Genomic DNA, 27920 nt, shown 5'->3' on the forward strand with positions numbered 1-27920 from the left:
GATTTCTTCTTGCTTCAGGTTGCTATCTAGTGTCCCTTCATTTCAGCCTGAAGGACTCCCTTTAGCACTCCTTATAGAGCAGATCTGCTAGTGACAAACTCCCTCAGCTTTTGTTTACCTGGGAATGTCTAACTTTCTCCTTCATTTTTGAAAGATAGTTTTGCCAGATATAGAATCCTTAAACAGTCTTTTTCCTCTCTGAATATGGCATTCCACTGCTTTCTGGTCTCCATAGTTTCTCATGAGAAATCAGATGTTAATGTTATTGAGGACCTCTTGTATGTGACAAATCTCTCATTTCACAGCTTTCAAGATTCTGTTTTTGTCTTTGTCTTTTGATATCAAGTCCCCGTTCTTTCTCTAACTCTCTCTGTATCTATTGGCAAGTTACTTTATCTCCACTTCCTCATTTATGAAATATAATAATTGTGAGGATTAAATAAAATGATATATGTAAAACACTTAGCACAGAGTCTGGCATATATTAAGTACTCAGTAAATGAAGTTTTTATTATTATAGATTTGTGATTTTGAACCATTTTCTCTAATGTCAAATGCTGCCCAAAAGACAAATGTGGTAAGGATTAAAATGCACTCTTTACATTTAACAATGAGGCCTTAGGACAACAGATTTAGTAGGGCAGAAGCTCAGTTATAGTAGGTTAGGGAATGATTGGGAAGAGAGTGCCTGAAAATAGCCACAGAGACATTTCTCCCCTCCCCTCCTTGCTGAGAAATGTGTAAAGGGGAGGAGAGAGAACCCTCAGTAGAACATTTGGGGTTCAGGAAAATCCACAGCGCCCCCAGGGTTGGAGAGACTTGACTTTGACTTAGGTGGGATTATTATTATTACTATTATTATTATTTTCTTGGAGCAAAGGTTGGTGAATTATTAGCCTTGTACAAGTGGAGGGATATTATTTTTAGAATAACTAGCTGGAAGGAAGGAAAGAACAGTTGGTAGAGGTGTGAGGGATTTTTTAGGTAGGGAATAGTCTTAAAGTTAAAACCTTCTCATGGCCTATATTTTTGTCTTTGTTGTAGGAAAAGAGATCATTGGCTAAAAGAGCTAGGAGGTATAGAAGTGTTTAATCTTCAATATAATTCCTCTGTGAGAAGAGTGGTTAAATTTTGGAACAGATGTTAATGGAAAATATGAGAGAACTGACTTGAGAGAACAGAGAGATTGCTGGAATGTATTGAGAATCAAGCTAAAGTTGGAGTCAAGATTTAAGTAACACCAGTTTGCAGGATTGGCAATTTCTGTTTCTAAAACACGTTTTGTAAGAGAAAATATTAATCCAGGGCTGGGATTATTTTGGAGTGGGTATATGGCAGAATGATAATAACACAAAGGAGTTGTATTTTTTGATAGGAGAGTTGTTGAAATGATAGACTATGTTTTTTGTTTTAGTTGGATGGGATTAAAAATAAAGGTAAGAGGGCTATTGGGAGAGTTAGAGAGGTCAACAGACAGTAGGAGCTTGAAGACAATAGGAGTTAAGCAAATAAGAGAACTGGAAGGCTGGGTGGTAAGCATGTAAGATATTAGAGTATCAGAGATGGGGCCATTCCTAGGTGACTCCGAAGTTTAGGAAATAGTTATTCATATGGATAGTCTAGCTGGTTGTAGGCTGAGGTTGGGGTAACATGAGAGGCCTGATGGTATTAACAGTAACTATGTCTATAATACCTGTTATAACTAGTATTAATATTTTAGTATAACTAAAAGTGAAATGAGGTGTCTATGATTTAATATGATGTGACTTGATAAGCTGTATTGTGTTCCTCTCTGTCAGTTCATACTAATAGGTACAGAAACTACACTGAAGCCTGCTTGATGTCAAAGACAGAAATGGAGCCAGTTTATTAAAGAGTCTCAAATTATTATGAAGTAAATAGAGGATGGTTTGATTTCCCCAATCCTTGCTTCCAACTGTAGTCTGTCAAATATCTCATTCTCTAAATAGTGGCTATCTTGAAAACATCTTGGCCTCATTCTGCCACCTGAAGATCCCTGCCACTCAAAGGAAACCACAATATCCCAGCCCCTTCCCGGTCTTTGGGGAAATGCTCCAAATCTGTCTAACTCTAGTCCTGCTGCTTCCATATCCTCCCCATGCTGATATTATTCCTAGGAAATATATTAGGGATGACGGAATTTCATCTGTTCCTTGCTAACAGAAACAAACAAAATGTACCGCACCGTAAGTGACAGCTTTGCCCATTGAAGGAAGGTCTGACTAGGGCTCTGCTTAGCTTATCTCTCATGCCATCTTGTGGTTAAATAGGTGGCTGCACTGGGAGCCTTTTATTCTGGTCATGCCTGCTGCTTTCAGGTTAAGGGCAATTTTATCTGCCTTTTTTTCTGTGGTTTTGGATCTGGATTCCAGGGTTAAGGAGAGAGGCAAACTGAGCCTAGTGTCCTCCACACTGACCAGGTTCAATGGGTTGAAGGGAGGCTCTTTCCCTGTGACTAGATTTCACTTAGATTTCCCACAGGTATTTTAAATTCAACATATTCATAATAGAACTACATCAATCTGCGTCCCCTCACCCTTCTGTATCCCCCTCCTTACCTTCACCCCAGGCTTCCCCTCAGTAACTCCCAATCTTAAACTCTCTTCTCCTTTCCTCTTTATCACATTGAAAGACTGTTTATCCACTACTAAATCAGAGCCTAAAGCCATTCTAGATTTCCCCCCCTCCCCTTCATTTCCTTTTTCTGGCTCCCAGTTCCAAATGGCCACTAATCTCCTATCCATTTCCTACATTCTTCTGCCACTGTTTGAGTTATAGCCTTCAATATTTTTCACTGAAACTATTGCAGTTGTTTGTCTCTATCATGTTTCCCATTTTACAGCCTTGCCCATCTCAGAATTTTCCTTCATATTGCCTGCAGCTTGATTGATCTGAAACTCAAATTTGAAATCCTTTAATATCGCCGAAGAGCCTACAGGGTAAAGTCCAAGATCCTTGATGTGTCTTAAAAGGTACCCTGTGAGTTGGCATTTGTCTGCTTTTAAGCCTCCTCTCTAATCACTCCTCATTTCACACATAACAACTAGTAACACTTATACCTCCTGGAACACACTGAGTTTTGTCAGGCTCTGGGCATTAGTTCATATTGTTTCCTTTTGTTTATGAACAAACATCTGTCGGTCTTATCTTGGGGTAGTTCAGGTCCAGTAGAGGCATCCTGCAAAATTTCCGTGGGGTATGTATCTGTTTGGGCCTGTAAGAAGCAGATGCATCACTCAATGGGGTGATGGAAGAGAATAATAGAAGGGTCCCTTGAAGAGAATTTAATAAGGGGAATATTTATCAACATAACCATCAAGGGATGGTGAAATACCCAAGGGCTAAAAAACAGGTAGAAGTGTTTATCCCCCCTAGACCTAAAGGGGCAAGGGGAAGGAACAGCATTTTGGAGCTGGGAGAGATCTGTAACTCTGTGTGAGAGTGCACCCAACAGTTACAATGTCTGAAAGCAGAGGAATGTGGCCACTGCCAAAAAAGCGTGGGGGTGGGGGATGTAGAATAAATAGCCCAACTCCTCTCTCCTTCCACCTTTTTTTCTTCTGCTGGTTCTTCTCATTGGCTGACTCCAAATGAAAGCCAAAGTTTAAGGAAGCCAAGGTGAAGCAGTCTATAGAGGTTATCCTCCCAGGGTAGGGCAGAGAATGGTAAAGGATCAGGAGAACCTAACAGAGAACAATCAGCGCAGAGGGGAAACCTGTCTGCTAGTGTTCTGTGAGAGGAACGGGGTAAGAGGGCTAGGGATGTCACCTTTCATTTTGAAAATGTTCAATTAATCTCCTGTTTTCAGATGGTAGCTAATCTCTTAGCTTTGATAGGTATTCCCAAGTCTTAGGCTGGGGAGGAGGTCTAGGAAACTATTTTGTTAAAATATAGACTTTCAACCATTTCTCCTGTTTTCAGCTCGACTCCACACTTTGCCTTCAAATGTACCTGCAGCCTCTAATTCCTGAAACCTTCTGGGATTTGCAATTCAAATCAGCTTCCTTCTCATTAGCTTCCTTCCCCCTGCAGGTTCGGTATCTGACATCCCCTGTCCACTAGGTCAGTTTTTGCTAAAACATTTCACTAAAAACATTATTTTTACTATCCTGGTCAGGAAACAAATCTGCCTTCTGCTTTAGAGGGAGACATCATTTCTGTCTTTCTAAACTGTTTTCCATACAAATATCTTTGAAAACATAGTCTGGAGCAAAAGCTGTCAATGCTTCTTTACAACACATGCAGAAATACAGGAGACCACTGAAAATTGCCTCCCAACAGTAAGGAAGAAAGAGAGTCAATTCATGGATTGGCCCTTTTAAAAAAAGGAATGATTTTCTAAATTTCTGGTTGGTGGAGACCCTGTATCCCTGACTTCAGAAACAGACGGTGGTAAAGTATGCATTATATTCTAGCTCCTTTTCAGGCAGTCTGTTTCATGAAGCAGAATTTAAGTGCTTTTTTCCATCAAAGTTCTATCTCTCTCATAGTAAGTATGATGTCTCTCAGACTCCAGCATTGAAATACCTATCAGTCTTAGTTTTTGGTATTGATGAGTTTTGGTCTTTTTTTGGTCATTTCATAGGTATTTATTTATTTATTTGTTTAGGCTGTGCTGTGCAGCTTGCAGGATCCTATTTCCCCGACCAGGGATTGAACCAAGGGCCCTGGCAGTGAGAGCGCTGAGCCTTAACCACTGGATTGCCAGGGAATTCTCCCATAGGTATTTTAAATAGGAAGTTGGGAAAGGCTTTGTAGAAAGAATGTGTAAAGGTTAGCAAAACCTTTTCTCTTTCTTTGTGGGCAAATGTGACCTTGGGTTAACTTTCTAATTATGTTTCTCTGGAATCCTGATAAAGTAGAATGTCAACTGTCTAATTAGCAAATTGTTTATGGTAAAAATGACCCTGATTGGGGTAATTTTGCTAGGCCAGGAAGGTTCCTGGTGTGAAGCCAAAACTTTGGGCTTTCCTAAATAACTCAGTATATCTTTTGGGGGCGGGGATCTGGAAGCTATGCTCATGAAAGTTAGTTCCTATCTGGGACATGGGCCTTCTAACCCAGGATGACTATTGCACATGTCCATGTGGGTCTCATTCTCTTCCACTTGAGCTGTTATTTGGGGGAAGACAAGCACCTGGGCTGGTGGATTGCTTTGAGTACTCCTACATAAGGAGAATGCCTGATACTGCCCTGCTCGCTTGCTGTCCTTGCATATTTTTGGCTCCAAGTGTGACCTGTTCTGGTCTTGTGAGACTAAATATCTAGATGAACTTAGAGATAAGCAAGAGGAAGCACTGCTGAGCATTTTTAAGAAGATATAATTTCTCTGTGTGTTTTTTGTTTTTAATATGATTTATTTAATGGTAAGTTTATAAATAAATTTATTTTATTGAGGTATAATTGACATACAATATTATATTAGTTTCAGGTGTACAACATAATTCGACATTTGTATATATTACAAAATGATCATGACAATAGGTCTAGGTTACATCTGTCACCATACGTAGCTACTGATTTTTTTTCTTGTGATAAGATCTTTTAAGATTTACTCTCAGCAACTTTCAAATACACACTACAGTATTGTTATGTATAGTCGCCATGCTGTACTTTACATACCCATGAATTATTTACTTTATAACCAGAAGTTTGTACCTTGTGACTCCTTTTGCCTATCTGCCCATCCCCCAAGCCTTGCCTCTGGCAGCCGCCAATCTGTCCTCTATCTGTGAGCTTTTTTTTTTCTTTTATTCTTTTGTTTTTTCTTTTAGATTCCACATACAAGTGAGATCATAAGGTATGTGTGTCTCTCTCTGACTTACTTCATTTAGCATAATGCCCTTCAGCTCCATCCATGTTGTCACAAATGGCAAGATTTCATTCTTTTTAAGCCTGAATAATATTCTATTGTGTATATATATATACACACACACACACACACATATATATATATATATATATATACACCACAATTTCTTTATCCATTCATCCATCAATGGACACTTAAGTTGTTTCCATGTCTTGGCTATTGTAAATAATGCTGCAGTGAACATGGGGGTACAAATATCTTTTCGAATTAGTCTATTTTTCTTTGGTTAAATACCCAGCCGTGGAATTGCTGGATCAGATGGTAGTTCTATTTTTAATTTTTTGAGGTATCTCTATACTGCTTTCTATAGTGGTTGCACCAATTCACATTTCTATCAACAGTGCACAGGGTTCCCTTTTCTCCACATCTTTACCAACACTTGTTATTTTTTGTCTTTTTGATAAGTGCCATTCATTCTAACAGGTGTAAGGCGATATCTCATTGTGGTTTTGATTTGCATGTCCCTGATTATTAGGCATATTGAACATCTTGTTGCCTGTTGGCCAGTTGTATGTCTTCTTTGAAAAAATGCCTGTTAAGATCCTCTGACCATTTTTGGATTGGTTGCTTTTTTACTGTAGGTTACCTTTTTATTTTGTTGATGGTTTCCTTTGCTGTGCAGAAGCTTTTTAGTTTGATGTAATCCTACTTGTTTACTTTTGCTTTTGTTGCCTTTGCTTTTGGTGTCAAATGAAAATAAATCATCACCAAGACTGATGTCAAGGAGCTCACTGCCTTTGTTTTCTTCTAGGAGTTTTATGGTTTCAGGTCTTTAATCCATTTGAGTTAATTGTTGTGTATGGTGTAAGACAGTGGTCCAGTTTCATTCTTTTGTATGTGGCTGTCCAATTTTCCCAATACTATTTATTGAAGAGACTGTCTGTAAGTTAATTTACTGTATGTATGTAGGTTTATTTCTGGGTTCTGTCTTCTGTTCCATTGATCTATATGTCTGTTTTTATGCCAATACCTACTGTTTTGATTACTATAACTATGTAATATAGTTTGAAGTCAAGGAATGTGATGCCTCCAGCTGTGTTCTTCTTTTCAAGATTGCTTTGGCTATTTGGAATCAAGAAGATATCATTTTAAATGAAAACTCTGATCTTAGTCTGTAAAGTGGTTTAGAACCATCATGCTGACAGGGAAAATAATCCTGGCTCAGGATTCCTTTCTGTTAGTCATTATCTGCAGAGAAAATTCTCAGACAAATTTCAAACATCTTTAAATTGATGGGGTGACTCATCAGGAAGATCAAGAAAATGCTAGAGCAGTATTATTGGGCATTTGACAAGAACTTCTTAAATTTAAGAACATGGGGTGATATGTGTATAATTTCTAAAATAACAACTGTCTGAATGATACCCACTAGTGGTTATTTTGACAGCTCTTTCTTCCCCAACCTTGTGAGACTTAACAACATTTTTATTAAAGATTTTGATGAGAATGATAAAGGCTAATCAAATGTGCCATCACTATGACTCTAGGGTAGAGAGTATATTATATGATAAAATTAGGATCCAAAATATCTTCTAAAAGCTTGAGTAATGAGCTAAATAAACCAAATATAATTTAAATGGGATAGTTATAGGTCTTACTGGCATAGAAATAAGGTTTTATATTTGAGTTCCTCAAAACAATAACCAACTGCAGAACTATAAGATAGAAAAGTGGCATAAAAGGTTTTATATTTGAGTTCCTCAAAACAATAACCAACTGCAGAACTTTAAGATAGAAAAGTGGCATAAAAGTAACATATGTATCCTAAATATTCTCAAATATTACTGCCAGTCTTCTGGGGTTACCCTTTTGTTTAACAGTCAAATAAAATTAGTCTATATTGTTTAACTTCAGGAAATCCAAGGATTTTGGCATGGGGAGGGAGGTGGGGGTTGGGGAGCTTACATTCTCCTTATTATCTTCAATAAATTCGTGCTCTGAACTTGTGCTTTTTGCTCAGTTTTTTTAGTGAATTCTCTGTTTTTCCTATTTCTTTTTCTTTCTTTCCATTTTCAAGAGAAGGAGGGGATACAAGTCCTGACTGAGATACCAAGTTGTCTGGATTCCTTCTGGTCCCTGATGTGGAGCATCTGGTTGATTTTGCTCTTTGGACTGGAAACTGTTGAGGTATGTGTCTGTTTTTGTGCCCGCACCATACAGTTTTGAATACTGTAGATTTGTAGTATAGTTTAAAGTCAGGGCGTGTGATACCTCCAGCTTATTCTTCTTTCTTAAGATTGTTTTGGCTATTCGGGGTTGTGTTTCTGTACAAATTTTAAGATTATTTGTTCTAATACCATGAAAAATGTCACTGGTATTTTGATAGGAATTGCATTGAATCTGTAGATTACTTTGGGGATTATGGCCATTTTAATAATATTAATTCTTCCAATCCATGAACACGATATATCTTTAAATTTGTCTGTGTCATCTTCAGTTTCTTGCCATTTGTGACAACATGGGTAGACCTAGAGGGTATTATGTGATAAGTGAATTAAGTCAGATAGAGAAAGACAAATACTGTATGATTTCACTTATTTGTGGAATCTAGAAAACAAGATAAATGAACAGACATAACAAGACAGAAACAGAGTCACAGATACAGAGAACAAACAGGTGGTTGCCAGAGGGGAGGAGGATAGGAGAAGATGAGTGAAATAGGTGAGGGAGATTAAGAGGTACAAATTCACAGTTACAATATAAATAAGCCACAGGAATGTAATGTACAGCATGGAAAATATAGTCAATAATAATGTAATATCTTCATATGTTGACAGATGGTAACTAGACTTATCATGGTGATCATTTTGTAATGTATAGGAATATCTAATCACTATGTTGTGCACCAGGAACTAACATAGTATTGTAGGTAGGTCATTTATACTTCAAAATACAAACAAACTTATAGAAAAAGAAATCAAATTGTGGTTACTGTAGACGGGGTAGGAGAAGAGGGAACTGGATGAAGGTGGTCAAAAGGTACAAACTTCCAGTTATGAGATAAATAAGTACTAGGAATATAATGTACAACATGATTAATATAATAAAAGTTGCTATATATTATATATGAAAGTTTTTAAGAGAGTAAATCCTGAGTTCTCATAAGAAAAAATATTTTTTTCTTTTCTTTTGTATCTATATGAGATGATGGATGTTCACTAAACTTATGTCATGGTATAAGTCAAATCATTGTGCTGTACACCTTAAACTTATATAGTACTGTATGTCAAATAAAAATCCCAATAAAACTGGAGGAAAAAACCCCACATATAATAAAGAACTCCTTTGGTACCAAATCTAGTCAAATTAGTTTATGTAGAAAAGGAGGTTTGTTGAAACGACTGAGGTAGCTCACACTTAAAAACAATTGCTTCCAGAACCAAAGAAGGTTTAGGGAATTCGGAGACTAGAGTGTGGAGCCTGAACACTGCCAGCCTTTTTTTTTACTTTTTCATCTCTTTCTCTCTCTATCTTGTTTTGGCTTCATTCTCTCTTACTGCAGACAGGATTCCTCCATGTTGTGAGAAACATGGCTGCCAGCTACTTCTACAGATACAAATGGTATAACTCTAAAACCAGTGTGGCAAAAGAGATTCCTTTTTCTCAGCTTCCCATTGTGAAAATCTCAGGGCAAGATTCTGATTAGTCTTGTGTCATACGCTCACATTTTTTGACCAAGTAGTGTTAATATGAGGGTGGTATTCTATGATTGGCCAGCCTGTTGTCAGGGGAGTGGACTGCTTCTATAAGAAACAGTAATATGGACATGGCCACTGAGGTAATAGTTATGAACTGCACAGCTAAGCCAGTTGTGTCTGTTGTATACATTAAAATGTTAATTATGGTTATTTCAAGGAGGTGGGATTAGGAAGGAGACTTTTGCTTTATATAATCTATATTTAAAAATTTTTTTTACAGTGAGAATATATTTTATACTGAGCAAAACAAAGTTATTCCAATTTTGAAACAAAAAGATAAGGAATAAGAATTTATTATCAAAGTCTACTGAAAAAGAGATTCAGGGGCACATGGTACATTGTAGAAAAGTATTTGTATAGCCCCAAGGCTATGCATGGCCCCTGGGGTTGGAATTAAAACTAGTGAATGGAAGCTATAGACAGATATTGGCTAAACATAAGAAAAAATGTTCAAAGTCAGAGTTTTCTAAGAATGGAGTGCATTGCCTCAAGAAACATTAAGTTCTCACATAAGTTCAAATATAGGCCAGGTCACTTGGAGAAGGTGATATCATGAGGATAAAATACCAGAATGGTATGTGTACCAGGTAACCTTAAGTTCCTTTTCAACTATAATTCTATGATTTTCTAAAGGGTAGATCTTGTTTTTTAGGTTCCTTTTGTTCATGCACTATAAAAAAGAAAATTTTGACTTTTTTAGGTCATAAAACCTCCTTCACCTAACATGTACATGAAATTAAAAGAAAGATGTTCTTGTTTTAAACTTTGTAGTTTACTCTCCCTTTTCATCTTTGTTACATGTCTAACAACCAAATAAGCAAATTGAGTATTATGTAGCATTACTGTCATCAACTCTTTATCTATAGAGTCATCACCGATATATTTTTGAGAGCTATTTCTTTCTGTCTGCCTGTCTTTCTAATAAGAGAAACTGGATCTCACAATCTGAATCCTTGAAGCAAGGAAATAGAATCTCAATTTTTTTCAAAGCAGCAATACACCCAGCTAAAATATTATATTTCCAGACTTATTTGCAGCTAGATGTGACCAACTGACTAAGTTCAATGGAAGTGATGTGTGGGACCTCTGGGAAATTTCTCAGTGGGAACTGGTTTGGTTGGGAGAGGACTCATTTGCCTTTTCTGCTGTTTGGAATGTGAATGTGATAGCTAGAGCTCAGCAGTCATCCTGGTTCATGAGGTGACTTTGAGGGTGAAAGCCTTTCACTGAGGATGGTTGAGATGATAGAATTGAGCAGGATGCCTGATGCTTTTTGTGGAGCCACCATAACAGCTCTGTATCCTTACAGGAAAGAACAAGTCCTTGTATGCTTAAACTTTTTTATGTCTGCTTATTGTAGCCCAACTGCAGTTCCTGATAGAATCAGTGTTTCTGTTTAGTCATATTTGTGCTCTCCTTTGAAATCGATGCTTGTATTGAGAGTAGGGTTAATTTGTAGGATAAAGAAATGAGAATATGGCAAAAAGAGATTCTGTTCCCTGATAATCACTTAGCTCTTCCAAGGAGTAGTCTTAAACATGAGGGAGAGGGTAACTATGATAACAATAGCTAATATGTGTTGTGTATTTATTCACAACACTGCTGAAAGCACTTTACATGAATTAACTCATTTAGTCTTCACAACCTCCCATGAGGCAGTTATTTACCCATTTTATAGATGGGGAAATTGAGGTACAGAGAAGTTAAGTATCCTTGCCTAAGGACACACAACTGGCAGAGCTGGGCATCTATTTCCAGAGTTCATGCTCTTAACCATGATGTGGCACTTTCTGCAAACAGGGCTCTCACAGGGAGCCTTCTGAAAGCAAATAGTAGTATAATGTGCTTGTCCTAGGACCCAAGTCCATCAGGTACTTCATACTTGCAAAATTAATGATAGTTTCAGTTGTTAATTTGTCAACAAAAGTGTCCTACAGAATGTACTATTTCAGTGATTATTATGTGAAGAGTAAAATAATTCAAATGGGTAATGTAGCTTAAATGGCAATAACTTTACATTTTTGTGCCATTTTTTGAATATGGAAAGAAAACTCCCATTATTTTATATAATGTATATGCCTTTTTAAAATTGAGATATAGTTGATTTATAGTGTTGTGTTAGTTTCTGCTGTACAACAAAGTAATTCAGTTATACATATATATATATTCTTTTTCATATTCTTTTCCATATAATGTATATGTCTTAAAGTATGTTTATTTGAGTCATTTCCCTATCAAATAGCTCTTTTGATTTTCCTTTGCTCTTTTGTTTCAAATGACGTGAATGTTTATTTTTGGTAAAAGTGGTTTTTAAGAACTGATGCTTTTAATTCATGCTATATTTTTGTGGCATCCATACACATTTATCTCTGGTTAATGTTTTCACATGTGAGTTGGATTTAGTTCCCACCCTAAAATATTTAGTTTCCCCAAACTGATATAACTACTTTGTCATAAAATATTATAGCTTACAATAGAGTATCTAGTTAAAACCTAATGTTCAAAGCAATGGAGAGATTCAGAAAAAAGTTGGTTGTGACTTGTCCCTTTGAAGCAGAGTAGATGCGGTAAGTAGGTAGTTGAGTAATGTAATCAAAGGATGTCAGAATGCTGTTAGAGACTTAGTTTGTTTCTGCTCTGGTGAGAGATGGCAACTCAATATTGGGACATGTGCATCACTGAACCTTGGAGATGATACTCCTCAGGGACACCTTTTAAGAAGAACAGGACATGGGTTATTTTATACTTGCTACAATTAGCCATTACTAGGTAAGGTATTTGAGTGCTGGGTTGGTTATTTTCTGTTTTCCCTGCTCCCCTTTCCCAGGTTTATTTTCCACACTTCTACACCCTAGTCTTTTTCCCTGGGGATGGATCCAGATAAACTGCATTTCCTAGACTTTCTTGTCCTCTTGCTTCCAGTTGGTTTGGGCAATGGGAAGCACCAGCAAGGGGTTGAAGGGTAAGAGGAGGGAGAGAGGAGAGATCAGTGTATCCCTTCCTTCTCTCCATCGCTGCCTTGGAGCTGTGTTCTGGCTGTGGCTGCAGTTCTACAAGTACAGGTTTCCATTTCCTCAATTCTTCCATCATTCCAGCTCCAGCCTGTCCCTTCAGGCCTAGAAGTGGTAACAGTCCCAGAGTACTCAACATGCCTATTGAATCTCTTAACTCTTTTCATACATGTGTAGATAGTTTCTTTATTAAAATATCTTCAAACCTCAGCTGAGTGCCCCTTCTGTTTCCTGCTAAGGCTTATACTCTGGGAATGGACTCTGACAGGTCAGTATACACTTTCCTAGTGACAGAAGGAGTGGACACCCTTATTAAAAAAAGAAGCTTCCTGACAGATGACATTAAACTTACAGGTATTTTCTTTTGTAAGGCTTTAAAAAGTCAGAGAATTCTTTTCTTTGAAATGGTTTATGTCTGTCCAATAGTTTAGATTAGAATATCAATGACTGTCATATCTATGCCTGCCCAAATAATTGTTCAACACAGTCCCACTCAGCCATTTCAGTGCCCTTGTGCAGTTTAAAAAAATGTTTAAATACATCTTATCTTTTGCTGTTTTACTTTTTAAAGCCTCTCCCCACTTTTCACCTACTGCATGTTTTTTAACCTGAGTCATCTTAAAAAGAGTATTTGTAGAAGGTATTTCCTTAGGTTTTGTTTATGATTATCTAACCTTGGGAGTTGAGAAAAGAACAAAAGTAAAATTTATTTCAGCTGAGTTCTGGGGATTTTCTTCTGCAGATGTTTTTCTTCCCTTGCAAAATAAAAGCCAGAGACAACTATTGTCCAAAGTTGAAATAGTGAGTATGTTTTGGTTCAAAGTGTACTATAAGTATAAAGATAATTTCATGTGCTTGATGAAGAACCTTTGCTAGAATAGATTAGTTTGGCCTCAGGTATGTGGTGAGTGGCCATTGAGTTGGAAAATGCATTCTTTTCTATTCCAATTAGGAAAGAGAATAAGAAACAGTTCTTATAATGTTTGCTAATATATAAAGCCAATATTAACAGACCTGAAGCTATCAATCAATAATAGTAGGTGATTTTAATACCCCACTTACCTCAACGGGTAGATCAATGCAATCCCTATCAAATTACTAATGGCATTTTTTTACAGAACTGGAACAAAAAAATCTTAAAATTTGCATGGGGACACAAAAGACCCTGAAGAGCCAAAGCAATCTTGAGGGAAAAAAAATGGAGCTGGAGGAATCAGACTCCCTGACTTCAGACTATACTCCAAAGCTACAGTAATCAAGACAATATGGTAAAGGCACAAAAACAGAAATATAGGTCAATGGAACAGGATAGAAAGCCCAGAGATAAACCACACACCTATTGTCAACTAATCTATGACAAAGGAAGCAAGGATATACAATGGAGAAAAGACAGTCTCTTCAATAGTGGTGCTGGGAAAACTGGACAGCTACATGTAAAAGAATGAAATTAGAACACTCCCTAACACCATACACAAAATAAACTCAAAATGGATTAAAGACCTAAATATAAGATTGGACACTATAAAACTCTTAGAGGAAAACATAGGAAGAACACTCTTTGACATAATCACAGCAAGATCTTTTTGACCCACCTTCTAGAGTAATGGAAATAAAAACAAAAATAAACAAATGGGACCTAATGAAACTTACAAGCTTTTGCAAAGCAAAGGAAACTATAAATGAGACACAAAGACAGCCCTCAGAATGGGAGAAAACATTTGCAAATGAAGCAGCTTACAAAGGATTAATCTCCAAAATGTATAAAGAGCTCATGCAGCTCAATATTAAAAAAGCAAACAACCCAATCCAAAAATGGCAAGAAGACCTTAATAGACATTTCTCCAAAGAAGACATACAGATGGCCAAGAGGCACATGAAAAGCTGCTCAACATCACTAATTACTAGAGAAATGCAAATCAAAAGTACAATGAGGTTTCACCTCCCACCAGTTAGAATGGGCATCATCAGAAAATCTAGTAACAACAAATGCTGGAGAGGGTGTGGAGAAAAGGGGACCCTCTTGCACTGTTGGTGGGAATGTAAATTGATACAGCCACTATGGAGAACAGTATGGAGGGTCCTTAAAAATCTAAAAATAGAATTACCATATGACCCAGCAATCCCACTACTGGGCAAATACCCAGAGAAAACCATAATTCAAAAATACACATGCACCCCAATGTTCATTGCAGCACTGTTTACAGTAGCCAGGACATGGAAGCAACCTAAATGCCCATCGACAGATGAATGGATAAAGAAGTTGTGGTACATATATACAGTGGACTATTACTCAGCTATAAAATGGAACGAAATTGGGTCATTTGCAGAGACGTGGATGGACCTAGAGACTGTCATACAGAGTGAAGTAAGTCAGAAGGAGAAAAACAAATATCGTATATTAACGCATATGTGTGGAATCTAGAAAAATGGTACAGATGAACCAGTTTGCAAGGCAGAAATAGAGACACAGATGTAGAGAACAAATATATGGATACCGAGGGGGGAAAGCAGTGGGGTGGTGGTGGTGGTGGGATGAATTGAGAGTTTGGGATTGACGTATATACCCTAATATGTATAAAATAGATAATTAATAAGAACTGCTTTATAAAAAATAAAATAAAATTCAAATGAAAGAAAGAGAAATTAAGAAAACAATCCCATTTATAATTGCATCAGAAAGAATGAAATATCTAGGAATAAATTTAACCAAGGAGGTGAAAGACCTGAATACTGAAAAGTATAAGACATTAATGTAAGAAATTGAAGAAGACACAAATAAACGGAAAAATATTTCCTGGTCATGGATTGGAAGAATTACTATTGTTAAAAGATGCACACTACCCAAAGCAGCCTACAGATTCATTGCAGGTCCTATCAAAATTCTGATGGCACTCTTCACAGAAACAAAACAGATGATCCTAAAATTTGTATGGAACCACCAAAGATCCAGAATAGCCAAACCAACCTTGAGAAAGCAGAACAAAGCTGGAGGAATCATGCTATCTGATTTCAACCTATATTACAAGGCTATAGTAATTAAAACAGTGTGGTATTGCCATAAAACCCATAAACATAGATTAATGGAACAGAATAGAGACCCCAGAAATAAACCCATGCATATATGTTTAATTAATTTATGACAAAGGAGCCAAGAATATCCAATGGGGAAAGGACAGTCTGTTTAATAAATGGAGGTGGGAAAACTGGACAGACACATGCAAAAGAATCAATCTGGACCACTATCTTACACGATATACAAAAATAAACTCAAATTGAATTAAAGACTTAAACCTAAGACCTGAAACCATAAAAATTCTGGAAGTAAACATAGGCAGTAAGCTCCCTGACATAGGTCATGGTGATGATTTTCTGAATCTGACACCAAAAGCAAAGACAACTAAAGCAAAAATAAACAAGTGGAAATACATCAAACTAAAAAGCTTCTGCATATCAAAGGAAACCATCATCAGAATGAAAAAGCAACCTACTGAATGGGAGAAAATATTGCAAGTTACTTATCTGATAAGTGGTTAATAGTAAAAATATACAAAGAACTCATACAACTTACTAGTAAAAAAAAGAACCTGTTAAAAAAATGGACAGGCTATCTGAAGCAGACGTTTTTCCAATGATGACATACAAATGGCTAGCAGGTAAGTGAAAAGATGTTCAACATTACTAATTATCTGGGAAATGCAAATCAAAACCACAATGAGTTATCACCTCTTACCTATTAGAATGGCTATTATCAAAAGACAAGAAATAACAAGTGTTGGAAAGGATGTAGGGAAAAGGGAACCCTTATGCACTGTTAGTGGGAAATTGGAGTAACCACTATGGAAAACAATATGGAGGGTCCTCAAAAAATTTTTAAAAAGTAAATAGGACCATCGTATGATCTGACTATTCCACTGCTGGATATTTATCCAAAGAAAATGAAAACACTAACTCAAAAACATATATGCAACTCGATGTTCATTGCAGTGTTATTTATAATAGCCAAGACATGGAAATCAGTTGTGTCCACTGATGGATAGATGGATAAAGAAACTGTGATTGTGCACACGTGCATGTGCGTGCGCGCGCACACACACACACACACACTCACAAATATATATGATGGAATATTATTCAGCCATAGATAGAATGAAATCTTGCCATTTGGGACATCATGGATAAATCTTGAGGGTATTATGCTGAGTGAAATAAGTCAGAGAAAGGCAAATACCATGTGATCTCTCTTATACATGAAATCTAAACTCCCTCCTCACCCTCCCGCTCCCCTCAAAAACCCAAGCTCATAGATACGGAGAACAGATTGCTGGTTGCCAGAGGTAGGGGATGAAGAGGTGGGACAAATGGGTGAAGTGGTATTAAAAAATAAAACAAAACCACTTCAAGGAAAAAATTAATTTGGAGACCCACAATTATGATTAGTGTTAGATTATGCTATGTTAGAGGGAACCATGTAAGGAGTAAATTTCCCTGGGAAATTAGAGAACAACCATGCACTAATAGCTAGGCTCTGACTGTGAAATCTATGTGTGAAAGAATTTTTTTAAAAGGAAAAACATAAAAGAATCAAGACACATAGACATCCTTTACATTTTTACAACATTGATATTGTACAATTTCTCTGTAATTCTAATGTCAAATGTATACTGAACACTTAAGATATTTGTTATTGTTTCCAGAAATGTTGTCATGTTTTCTTTGCATTCCCTGGACTGTTCTGTATTTTTAATTTATGTTCAACAGCAAGAAGAATTATTCTGTCTTCTTAAAGTAATTCAGTAACTATATAAATTAATGGGTTTATTTGAGAATTTAAAGCACTAAAATATGAGGAAATTTCCAAAGCAAAGAATAAAACAATAGCATATTGCCAAAAAGAAAAATTGTTGGGAGTTCCCTGGTGGTCTAGTGGTTAGAGTTCCAGGCTTTCACTGCCATGGCCGGGGTTCAATCCCTGGTGGGGGATTTGAGATCCCTCAAGCTGTGCGGCATGGCAAAAAAGAAAAATTGTTTCCTCATTTATAAATTAGGGATGTTAATACCTACTTGGTAGAGTTGTTGTGGTAATTAAATAAGATACTTTTTATAAAAGTCAAAGTCATGTTTGGACTTGAAACATTTCTTTGCTAGTTTCAAGATCTTGAGGTATCTCATGGTAATAATAATTTCAGCAGAGGAAATATTTTTGAGTTTTCTTTTCTTCTGGTAGTTATACACTTGACCTATTTTATTCCTAATCTCAGATGGTCCCTCTTGTGATTAACTGACATATTTTGAATGATAATTGGGTCTGAGTAGTATTAGCAAGTGTGATACACACATAGGGGGACTTACATAACACAGAATTAATGACACTTTGACCAGGCGTAATGAGGAACAGAACGAAGAAACATCCATTCAGCCAAAGGAGAAAGGTGATCCAAAATATTTCCTTTTACCCAGGAAAAAAGCCAGAAAAAAATTAAACTGTTTATATCATATGGAATGGATAATAATATCCATTTATAGGTTTGTCCAGGGCAGTTTTTTTAAAAAATAAATTTATTTAGTTATTTATTTTTTGCTGCATTGGGTCTTTGTTGCTGCATGCAGCTTTCTCTAGTTGCGGCAAGTGGGGGCTACTCTTCCTTGTGGTGCGTGGGCTTCTCATTGCTGTGGCTTCTCTTGTTGCGGAGCGTGGGCTCTAGGCATGCAGGCTTCAGTAGTTGTGGCACGCAGGCTCAGTAGTTGTGGTGCACGGGCTTAGTTGCTCTGCAGCATGTGGGATGTTCCAGACTAGGGCTCGAACCCATGTCCCCTGCATTGGCAGGTGGATTCTTAACCACTGAGGCACCAGGGAAGTCCCTAGCCAGGGCCGTTTTAAGTCTCTTGCCTTCTGTCATAATATAGTCTGAGAAGATATGGACCATTCTGACATTCTGAACTATACAACTTTAATTAATTACTTTGATGACATGATGTTGATTGGATTGGATTTGCAAGAAATAGCACAGTGGGGGCATTGATAAGACATGGTGCGGGAATGTGGGAGACAAATTCTATGAAGATTCAAATGCCTGCCACATTTGTAAATATTTTAGAGATCCTTGATCAGTGATATGCCTGGATATCTCTTCCAAAGTAAAAGACAAATTATTGCATCTTTATATTACGAAGAAAGCACAGTACCTGGTGGGCTCTTGAGTTCTGGAGGCAGCATAATTCTATACCTAAGAATACTTCTCTGGCCCATATACATAAAAGGCTAACAACTTTAATTGGGATCTAGAGTAAGAAAGAGTTCAGCAACAGGTCCAGGCTGTGGTGCAAGCAGCCCTGCCACTTGGGTCATACAATTGGGCAGACTGTATGATGTTAAAGGTATTGGTGAGAAAAGATGCTGCATGGAGTTTGTGGCAGGCCCCAGTGGGCAAATCATAATGTAAGCCCTTTGAGTTCTGGAGCAAGGCCATGCCATTTTCAGTGGAGAATTATGTGCCTTTTGATATGCGCAGGTCCCTGGTGGAGGCAGGATGCCTGGCCATGGAGCATCAAGTGACTTTCTGTCTAGTACTGAGTCCTGTCAGACTCCCCAAATGATAAGGTCAGACAGGCCCAGCAACAGTACATTGCAAGATGGAAGTGGTACATTTAGGAGTAAGTATAAGCATGACCAGATGGCATAAACATGCTTCATGAGTAGGTATCATAGACCCCCCCATGGCATAGTGATATCAGTGCCCTTCCCTCATCTCATGCCTATGATTCTTTGGGGATTCTCTATGACTACCTGAAGGGTAACTAAAAAACTCAAGCTTGGTTTATGGATAAGTCAGTTCAGTATGTAGATGAAAGTAAAAAATAGCCTCACTTAAAGGTCATGCTGAAAGATACATGGTCCTGGGAACCATTGTCTACTCTATGCTTTGCACAAATACATTTCTACCTGTCTCACTGGCACGTTTTTTTTTTCCCTCCTAACCATAGCTCCTGCCTCATTATATTTTAAAACTATTAACCTTTCAAATAGTTTTATGGAATCCACTTACTTGCCTCTTTTAAGAATTATCACCCATAACTTTGTCAAGTTTTTTCATTTTTAGAGAGAAGGAACCTTATTCAACATGTAGAATAGTTACACTTTTGACCCAAGAACTGTACATCATTGCCACAGCTCATGATCCTACGAGTGTAATTTGTTTCTTGAGATGTGAGTTAGTTTCATAAGACTTGGCTACTTCAGGGTTTTATCTCTATGGTGATTAAAGGAGTAATATTAAACTCAAACCAAGAAATACTTATTAAACATGATATCTGTTAAGAAAAAAAGAATTATTTAGGGTATGTTTTGATGGTAAAAGGAAGTGATTTCTCAAAAGACAAAATCAGTTGGCACTTTATGTTCAGACTTTCATTCACAAAAAGATAAGTGCAGAAAGAAAAAAATGGAGACTACTTACAGAAAAACTGGGCCTTAAAACCAGATAGAAACCTGGGAGCATAAATCTACTTATATTCTTGGCTCTTCTACATGAGGACTGTGGAAGAAATGCTGGTAACTGCTTAAACAAGTATGTGTCTTTTCTATTGTTGATTATTTCCTGGAATTTTCTTTCAAGCCTGACTTAAAAATACTGTAATATACATAATGTTATCTTATAAAGCAGATCCTGTTTGATCAAAGGATAGTTTGAGACTTATGTTGCTGATGATGATGCTCATCATCATTATTTTGCTCTACCACAGAGCATTTTCCCCCTATAAATCTATGCAAACAAATATATGAAGGAAGTTTCTCACAAAAGATGTAAAATGAACAATTCACCTGAAACCAAGAGTTTACCAGAACTCAGAAGCAACACTAGAATTTAACAGGTTTCCACTAGATGGCAAGCATTCTCCTTCAATTTCTCAGTTTCATCAAGCTAAAAAATTGCTGCTATTTCAAATCTAGTCTTTGCACAAGACAGAGGCACTTGTATCAAAAAATGACAAAGACCCTGATTCACAAATTTAGTCAAATGTAGAATCAACTTATTCAAACTGAAATGGAAAATATGTTGTGATGTTTAAATGTTTTGTTTGGAGAATATATATTCATTCATTCATTTGACAAACATTAAATGCCTCGTATGTATCTTTCATACTTTGTTTCATTTACTTCCCCCTACCCCAGCAATGAGATTAGGTGTTTTTATTAGTCTCATTTTAGAGACTGGGAAACTGAGGCTTAGAGAGATTAAGCAATTATTAGCCCAAGATAAATTGTCTAGGATTAAGCCTAGACAGTTTGATCCAGAGCCTATTCTCCTAACCACTACATCTTTTTGTTTTTGTTTGAAGTATAGTTGATTTACAGTGTTTCAGGTGTGCAGCAAAGTGATTCAGTTATATATATACATGTCCATATATATGCATATATATGTATATATATAGAATATATATATATTCTTTTTCAGATTCTTTTCTATTATAGTTCCCTGTGCTATACAGTAGGTCCTTATTTATCTATTTTATATATAGTAGCATGTATCTGTTAATCCCAAAGTCCTAATTTGTCCCTCTCTCACCCTCCCCCTTTCCCCTTTGGTAACCATTAGTTTGTTTTCTATGTCTGTGAGTCCATTTCTGTTTTGTAAATAAGTTCATTTCTATCATTTTTTTAGATTCCACATATAAGTGATATCATATATTTGTATGACTTCACTTAGTATGATAATCTCTAGGACCATCCATGTTCCTGCAAATGACATTATTTTGTTATTTTTTATGGCTGAGTAATATTCCATTTGTGTGTGTGAGTGTGTGTGTGTATATATATATATATATATATATATATATATACACCATATTTTCTTTATCCATTCATCTGTCAATGGACATTTAGGTTGTTTCTGAAAAAAAAAGAAAAAAAAAAAAAAGCTCCACCAAGGTCTCATCAAAATAGAGGACCCAGGAATGGAGACACACACCTAGTGCCTGGCAGTGTACTAGGTACTGGGGTTACAAAGATGAGTAAAGCATTTCTGTGCTCAAGGAACTTATTAGCCTAGTGGAAGAAAAGATGTCAATAAATTCAAGTACAATATATTAAGTGCTGCTACACTGGTAGAACAGAGGAAAGAGTTATCCACTGAAATCTGAGACGTGGAGGATGAGCACCCAGAAGGTTAGAGGAAAGCAAGAGCAATGACTTTTTGAGGAAGGGGGAACAGTATAAAGGCTCAGTGATTTGAGTTGGCAGTGTGGAATTACTGTGTGGTGGGGCATGTGGAAGTGGCAGGATATGGGCCTGGAAAGTCATGAGCCTCTCATGAAGGGATCTGTGTAGTTGCTAAGTGGTTTGGACCACTGAAGAGTTTAATCTGGGAAATAATTTTTTTTGCACTAAAAAAAATCACTCTGGCAATAGTATAGAGAAGAATTAAAGACGTTTGTACAAAATCCTGAAGTGGTCAATTATTTGAGGTTGTTTAGGAGCAGTTTTTCCCAGAGACTGGGACACAGGGTTCTCCCTACAACATACAGGCAGGATGAGGCAGAACACAAAAGGGAGGGATGTTAGTAAGACCTACCTCATAATTTTCTATCCCACCATAATTTCCACAAAAATCTGCATAAAAATTCTGCTTCCTATTTCAAATGAAACTTTGCATTTGACAGTATGATTTTCTTCTTGCCTTTGTCTTTGATGTGATTCTTTGATTTCAGTATAGCTGCTTCATTTGATCTTATTTAGTAGCATCCTTTGCGACTTACAAGTACTAAGCACACTGAATGTTACATCCATCAGATTTGTTTTCCCTGGTCAACTACTATTTTCATGTAACCCTCATTCTTGTCACTACAATCAGTTATTCATTATTTGACAACTTCCTAAAAATTTTTATTCCAGTTAATTTAAAAAGAATGCAGGACTCAACAACACATTTATTATTAATGTGTTCCAGTTATAATATTTAAATGGGAGTATCGGGTTCTGGTTGTGGGAGATCAGAGCTAGAAGAGACTTTTAAAGTCTACTGTGACAGTGTTTCTGAAACTTTAATGTGCATAGTAATCACCTGGGCATCTGTTTAAGATGTGGATTCTGATTCAGGAGGTAGGGGTGGGGTCCAAGATTCTGCATTTTTAACAAGCTTCTAGCTGAAGCCACTGGTTGAAGCCATTTGCTACTGGTCTACAAATCACACTTTGAGTAGTAAGGTGCTGTGATACAGGTAAAAATACCCAAATATCTTATTCCTGTAATTATATAATGAATATTTACAATTAAAAATTTTTCTATTTGATCATACCTTGCAGATGAGCCATGAATCCAACAGGTAGCTCCGGAAATGTTACTGATATAGTATGCCATTTAAATTAAAAATGAACCATTTTCTTCTGAGTATTGTGTTCGCTTTATAAGTTACACTAAAGTTAATTTTACTGAGTGATTTCTTTTTTTCCTCCCACAATGTCTTGAGATGATGTCACTTTCTGGCAGCTGAGGCTGTCTTTTTTGGGGGTCAGTCCCCATCACTTATTAGGCCCATGTAGTTACATACTTTCCTAAGGTAAAGAGAAACCTTTTACTGAGCTATAGTTGTCTCAGGGTACCTACAAATAAACATTCATTGTGATGTAAAAATAAAGCCTGATATTATGTGATTTCATCCATATGAAATTCATTTGAAAGGAAGAAAACCACTTGAACTGTACAGTAATATTTTAAGTTCAGGTTTAATTTATATTCAATTCTTACCACAGTCTGGCAAACAGAAGATAGCTAAAGTAGAAATAATTATTGGCAAACATTTTGTTACCCAAGTAGGTAGCTTGCACTTTAAATATAGCTTTAGAGTCTTTTTTGGAACCCATTTTTTGACATGCTTTAATTTAGCATAATTTTAGCACATTTTTGTCATCTCTGATAAGAGGGTTTGTTTTGTCTGGAAAAGAGACACCCTGGTTTTCTTTTCCCCCATGCATCTCACAGACAGCCTTTGAGTAATGGAAATGAAATTGTGTGGTAGACTCCTCACCTGGCTCATGAATGTGGTGTTCTTCGTTTGCCATTTGTGCCTTTTGTCACACTGAAAAAGGCATCAGAAAAGTGCAGAGTACAGAGTTTCTCCTGAAAGTGTCATGCTGCCCCCTCTCTGTTGACATGTATTAAAATTCAGGCAATGGGAGACACTCTATGATGTAAAGGAGTATTATTTTGGCCTTACAAGATTTTATTTTGTTTCTGAACATCTGCAACTCCCTCAAGATTATGCTTCGCACTAAAAATAAAACAAGTATAGCTTGTGATTCACCTCGTTTTCACTGAGTCAGGGTTGTAGATTGTAGGGAAGATTCAGTGACTAAGAGAGTTGTAAAAATGGAAATAAAATTGCTGAATCCAAAATGAATTTAGACGATGATCATAGCAACCTGTGTATGCCACGAACCAAGCCTAGTATCTGAAAGCTCTTCTTCCAGATTTTACATGAGGAAATCATTTTAATGTTGTATTGTTATAGCCGGCATGATTACCTGGAACCCTTAGGGATTTTTTGTGTGGAGCTGCTCACCACCGATGTTAGCATGAGAAATAACATGCATTAGAGTTTATGTTTAAAAAAAATCATTAGGTAATATCTCCCCCAAATCAGTTTCACTCATGGCAATACTTTTAATAAATCTTCAGCACAATTCAACTACCATTGTGAAAAGAAGGATCAGCAACATTGGCAAGGATGATATTAGCTAGTATAGGCTTATGAATAGACAGACAACTAAAATAGAACTCTCCCAGTAGAAAACTTTCTCCTCCAACTCTAAAATTTCATCATTAATAATTAATTTCTATTGGCCTTGTAGGCTTTTGGTTTTTTAAAGGTTTTATACTAAAATACAAACATGCTTTCAAGGCATGGTACATTAAAAACACAGAGATTGGATTTGTAACTGACTTGAAGGCTGTGCTCAAATAGTGCCTAAGGTATATCTCTGGTAATGTGCCTTTTAAAATGTTAGATTCAATATTTTAGAATTATTTTATTAAAATGACATACTCATTAAACTGGCAAATGATGAAGCTGGGAGACAGCTAATATGTCAAAAGATAGAATTAAAATCTAAATGATCCTGACTAGCTGGAATGGGAGATGGAAGGTTAAGTCTAAGAAAATGAAATTTCCTAACACTCAATGTAAAGTGCTGCACTTAAGCGAAAAAAAGGACAACAAAAAACCCTGTGCATAATATAGTACGTTAGGGGTGTTGTTGACAGTAAGCTTAAAATAAGTTGACAGTGTAATGTAGTTGCAGAAAAACAAAACAAAACAAACTAGTAATCATTGGTCCTATCACAAGGAAATAATACCCTCCCTACCTTGTAAATTGCTCACATCTGGTGGATTGTATTTAGTTCTGGGTGTCATATTTTGAAAATGACTTTGACAAACAGGAGTATATTGAGAGAAGTGTGAGCTAAAACTACATCATACAAGGTATAGTTGAGGGAATGAAAAATGTACATAACGCAGGAGAAAAACTTAGATGGACTTGATTCTACCTTTACGTAGCTGAAAGACTGTCATGTAGAAGAATTAAATTTATTTTGGGAAGCCTCAGAGGCAGACCTAGAAGTACAACAGAGTGTTGGAGAGAGGGATACTTCGGTTAAAGAATTATCTGAAAATGGAGGTGTTGCTTTAGGAGAAAGTCTGCCATCACTAAAAATTCAAGTGTTTACACAGAGACTTGTCAACTACTTGTCAGGGATCTTGTGGAAGATATTCTATGTTTAATGCTTTGTACTGTTGTGAATACACATCTTAAAGGAGATTGAGGTGCCAGTCAATAGTGGGACACAAAATAGGGGCTTGGAGTTAGGGAGAAATAGTGCCAGGAGGAGAAAGCACTAAGAGACTGCACCAAGTCCAACTCTCACCTATGCGATTGTTGCCAAGAGTCAGCCTATGTGGCAGGCTGGGGTTGAGGTGAAGGGGAGGGTGATGATGCAGGGTGGTGTAGAATGTCTTCCATTCATTCACTCATTAAACAAAATACCATGTATGAGATCTTAGACTAGGTACCGGCGATGGAGATGAATAAGATGTAATTCCTGCCTATTGGAGCTTATATTCTTATGGGAACAGAAATATAGAAAAATAATTCACAGCACAACATGGTAAGTGCTTTGGCAGTAGATGGTAGGCAGTTGACTAGGGGTCAGCATTTGGGATAGACTGATAAGTGAGTTTATAAACATGCAACAATTCAAACAATTCAAATTGGCAACCAGAAAATCATGATGATGCTGTACTGATTTTTTTGCCAACTAACGCATATACTCAAGAAGGTGTTTTAAGGTCAGTCTGTGGAGAATTTGTAGTAAGAGGATCTTCCCTTAACAACAGTTCATGCAAAACACGAGGGGATTTTATTTGCCTGCAAGCTTAGTGTGAGTTTACAGTGTGATATGGCAGCCAAAAAACCCTATGCTTTAAAAAATGAAACAATAGATGCATTTAAAATGAGAATGATGAGAATAATGGAAGTAACATAAGACCATATCTGACACCTAGAAAGTACTATGATTTAAAAGAGAATATTGATGGTATAAGCAATATCATTTTTCAAATGATATGAAATACAATAGAAGGAACTGAATGGTAGGGTTTTTTTAGCCTGCAAAAGATGATTTATGAGGAACCTAATCTAATATTTTAATGGTACTTAATGTCATGTGGAAGAATGATTAGACTTACATAGTTGTAGCTCTGGAGAATTAACTAGAACAAATAAGAGAAGTTAAAGAGAGGGAAGTTTTGGCTCAGCCCCAAGTATAACTGTCTGATAATTGCAAAGGACTGACTTTTGACCTAGTTAACTCCCTGTGTATGATAGCAGCGATGACATAACTTTTCACTACTCCCTGTATCCACATCCTTTGCCATGTAACTTAGCAGTTCCTCCCACTGTGGGAAGGTTAATCTTCCCTGCCCCCTAACTCTGGGCTGAACCACGTGACTTGCTTGGCCAATGGGATGTTAGCAGACATTACACAGCAGAAGATTGAAATAGGCTTGCACACTGGGTTTGTTTTCTCCTGCACCTTTGCCAGCACCATGAGCACATGCTTGGGCTCGACTGTTGGAGAATGAGATACACATAGGCAGAGTGAGTCATCCTAGTCATCCAGTTGAGGTTTCCTAAATTAGCTGAGGGCCAGCTGACAACCAGACATCTGAGTTGAATACAACTAAGTCCAAGACTGCTCAGACAAGCCCAGACTAAATTGCTGTCCCAGTTGTTTATTGTGAGTTAAATAAATTCTTATAGTTTTAAGTCACTGTATTTTTAGGTGGTTTGTTATGCACTATTATTGTTGTAATAGATAGCTGACACATTCTCTGTTGGTTGGTCTTGTTCAAGAAGGGGATGGCTGGTTGTCTGTCAAGATTACTGTAGAAAAGGATACTTGGATTGATTTTAGACTAATAAATTCCAAAGATAGTTCCCTTCTCAGGGATTACAGTGGTAATATCAACATAACAATGAATGAGCAGTTACTACCTGCCAGGCATTGTTTTAAGGGCTTTATGTGTGTTAGTGTTTACTCCTATGACATAGTTACTCTTATTATTTCCATTATACTATTAAGGAAACAAGCACAGATAACAACTAGTAAGCAGTGGACCTAGGATTGAACCTAGGCATCTGGTTCCAGAAATCACACCCTTTATCAGCATGTCGTGCTCACACTGGCCCATGAGCTATGTTCAGTTTTCCTAAAGCCCACTGGAAAGTGGGGGTTTATAGCTCCATATATTTACTAAGAGTGGGAAAATTAATCATTTCTCTAAATGCATTTTTTGGATATAGGAAAACTTTCAAACATGAGATATATTAGATAAAATTAAAAAGGGGTCCTTAGTGGCAAAAACGTTGACAACCACTGCTCTAAGCAGGCTTCCAACCTTAAGATTCTATTATTCTTAGATAATATCTATTCTAATGCTAATATACAAGAATTTTCTTCTCTTCAAAATAATAATTTAGTGAAAAGCATTGCATAAAATTTCTTTAGACCACTTTCTTTATAATAAGTACTTCATAGGGCCATTCATGAAGAAAATATAGATTTGTAGGTGATAGTAGAAATGTTCTGCTCATATACCAAAAAAAGATGTTACAACATAAGAAAAATTGAAAAGAAAATGCATATTAGCCAAACTGGGGGTGGTAGCATTGTATTGTAATAAAACCCCTGTATTATACTGGATGTGGCCTTAGAATTAGCAATAACTTTCAGTTGATAAGTTAAACATGGTATGTGAGTTTTTG

General features: G+C 36.8%; 1 long non-coding RNA gene across 1 annotated transcript in view; it reads left to right on the forward strand.

The window, feature by feature from the left end:
* LOC132596770 (uncharacterized) overlaps positions 1-27920 on the forward strand; it is a 101086-nt gene that overhangs the window by 13108 nt on the left and 60058 nt on the right. Inside the window, exon 2 of the long non-coding RNA XR_009562772.1 lies at positions 7911-8020. This is a non-coding gene — a long non-coding RNA (uncharacterized lncRNA). The remainder of the gene's footprint in view (positions 1-7910; positions 8021-27920) is intronic.

This window comes from Globicephala melas, chromosome 2, assembly GCF_963455315.2.
Source record: "Globicephala melas chromosome 2, mGloMel1.2, whole genome shotgun sequence".
Taxonomy (NCBI): domain Eukaryota; kingdom Metazoa; phylum Chordata; class Mammalia; order Artiodactyla; family Delphinidae; genus Globicephala; species Globicephala melas.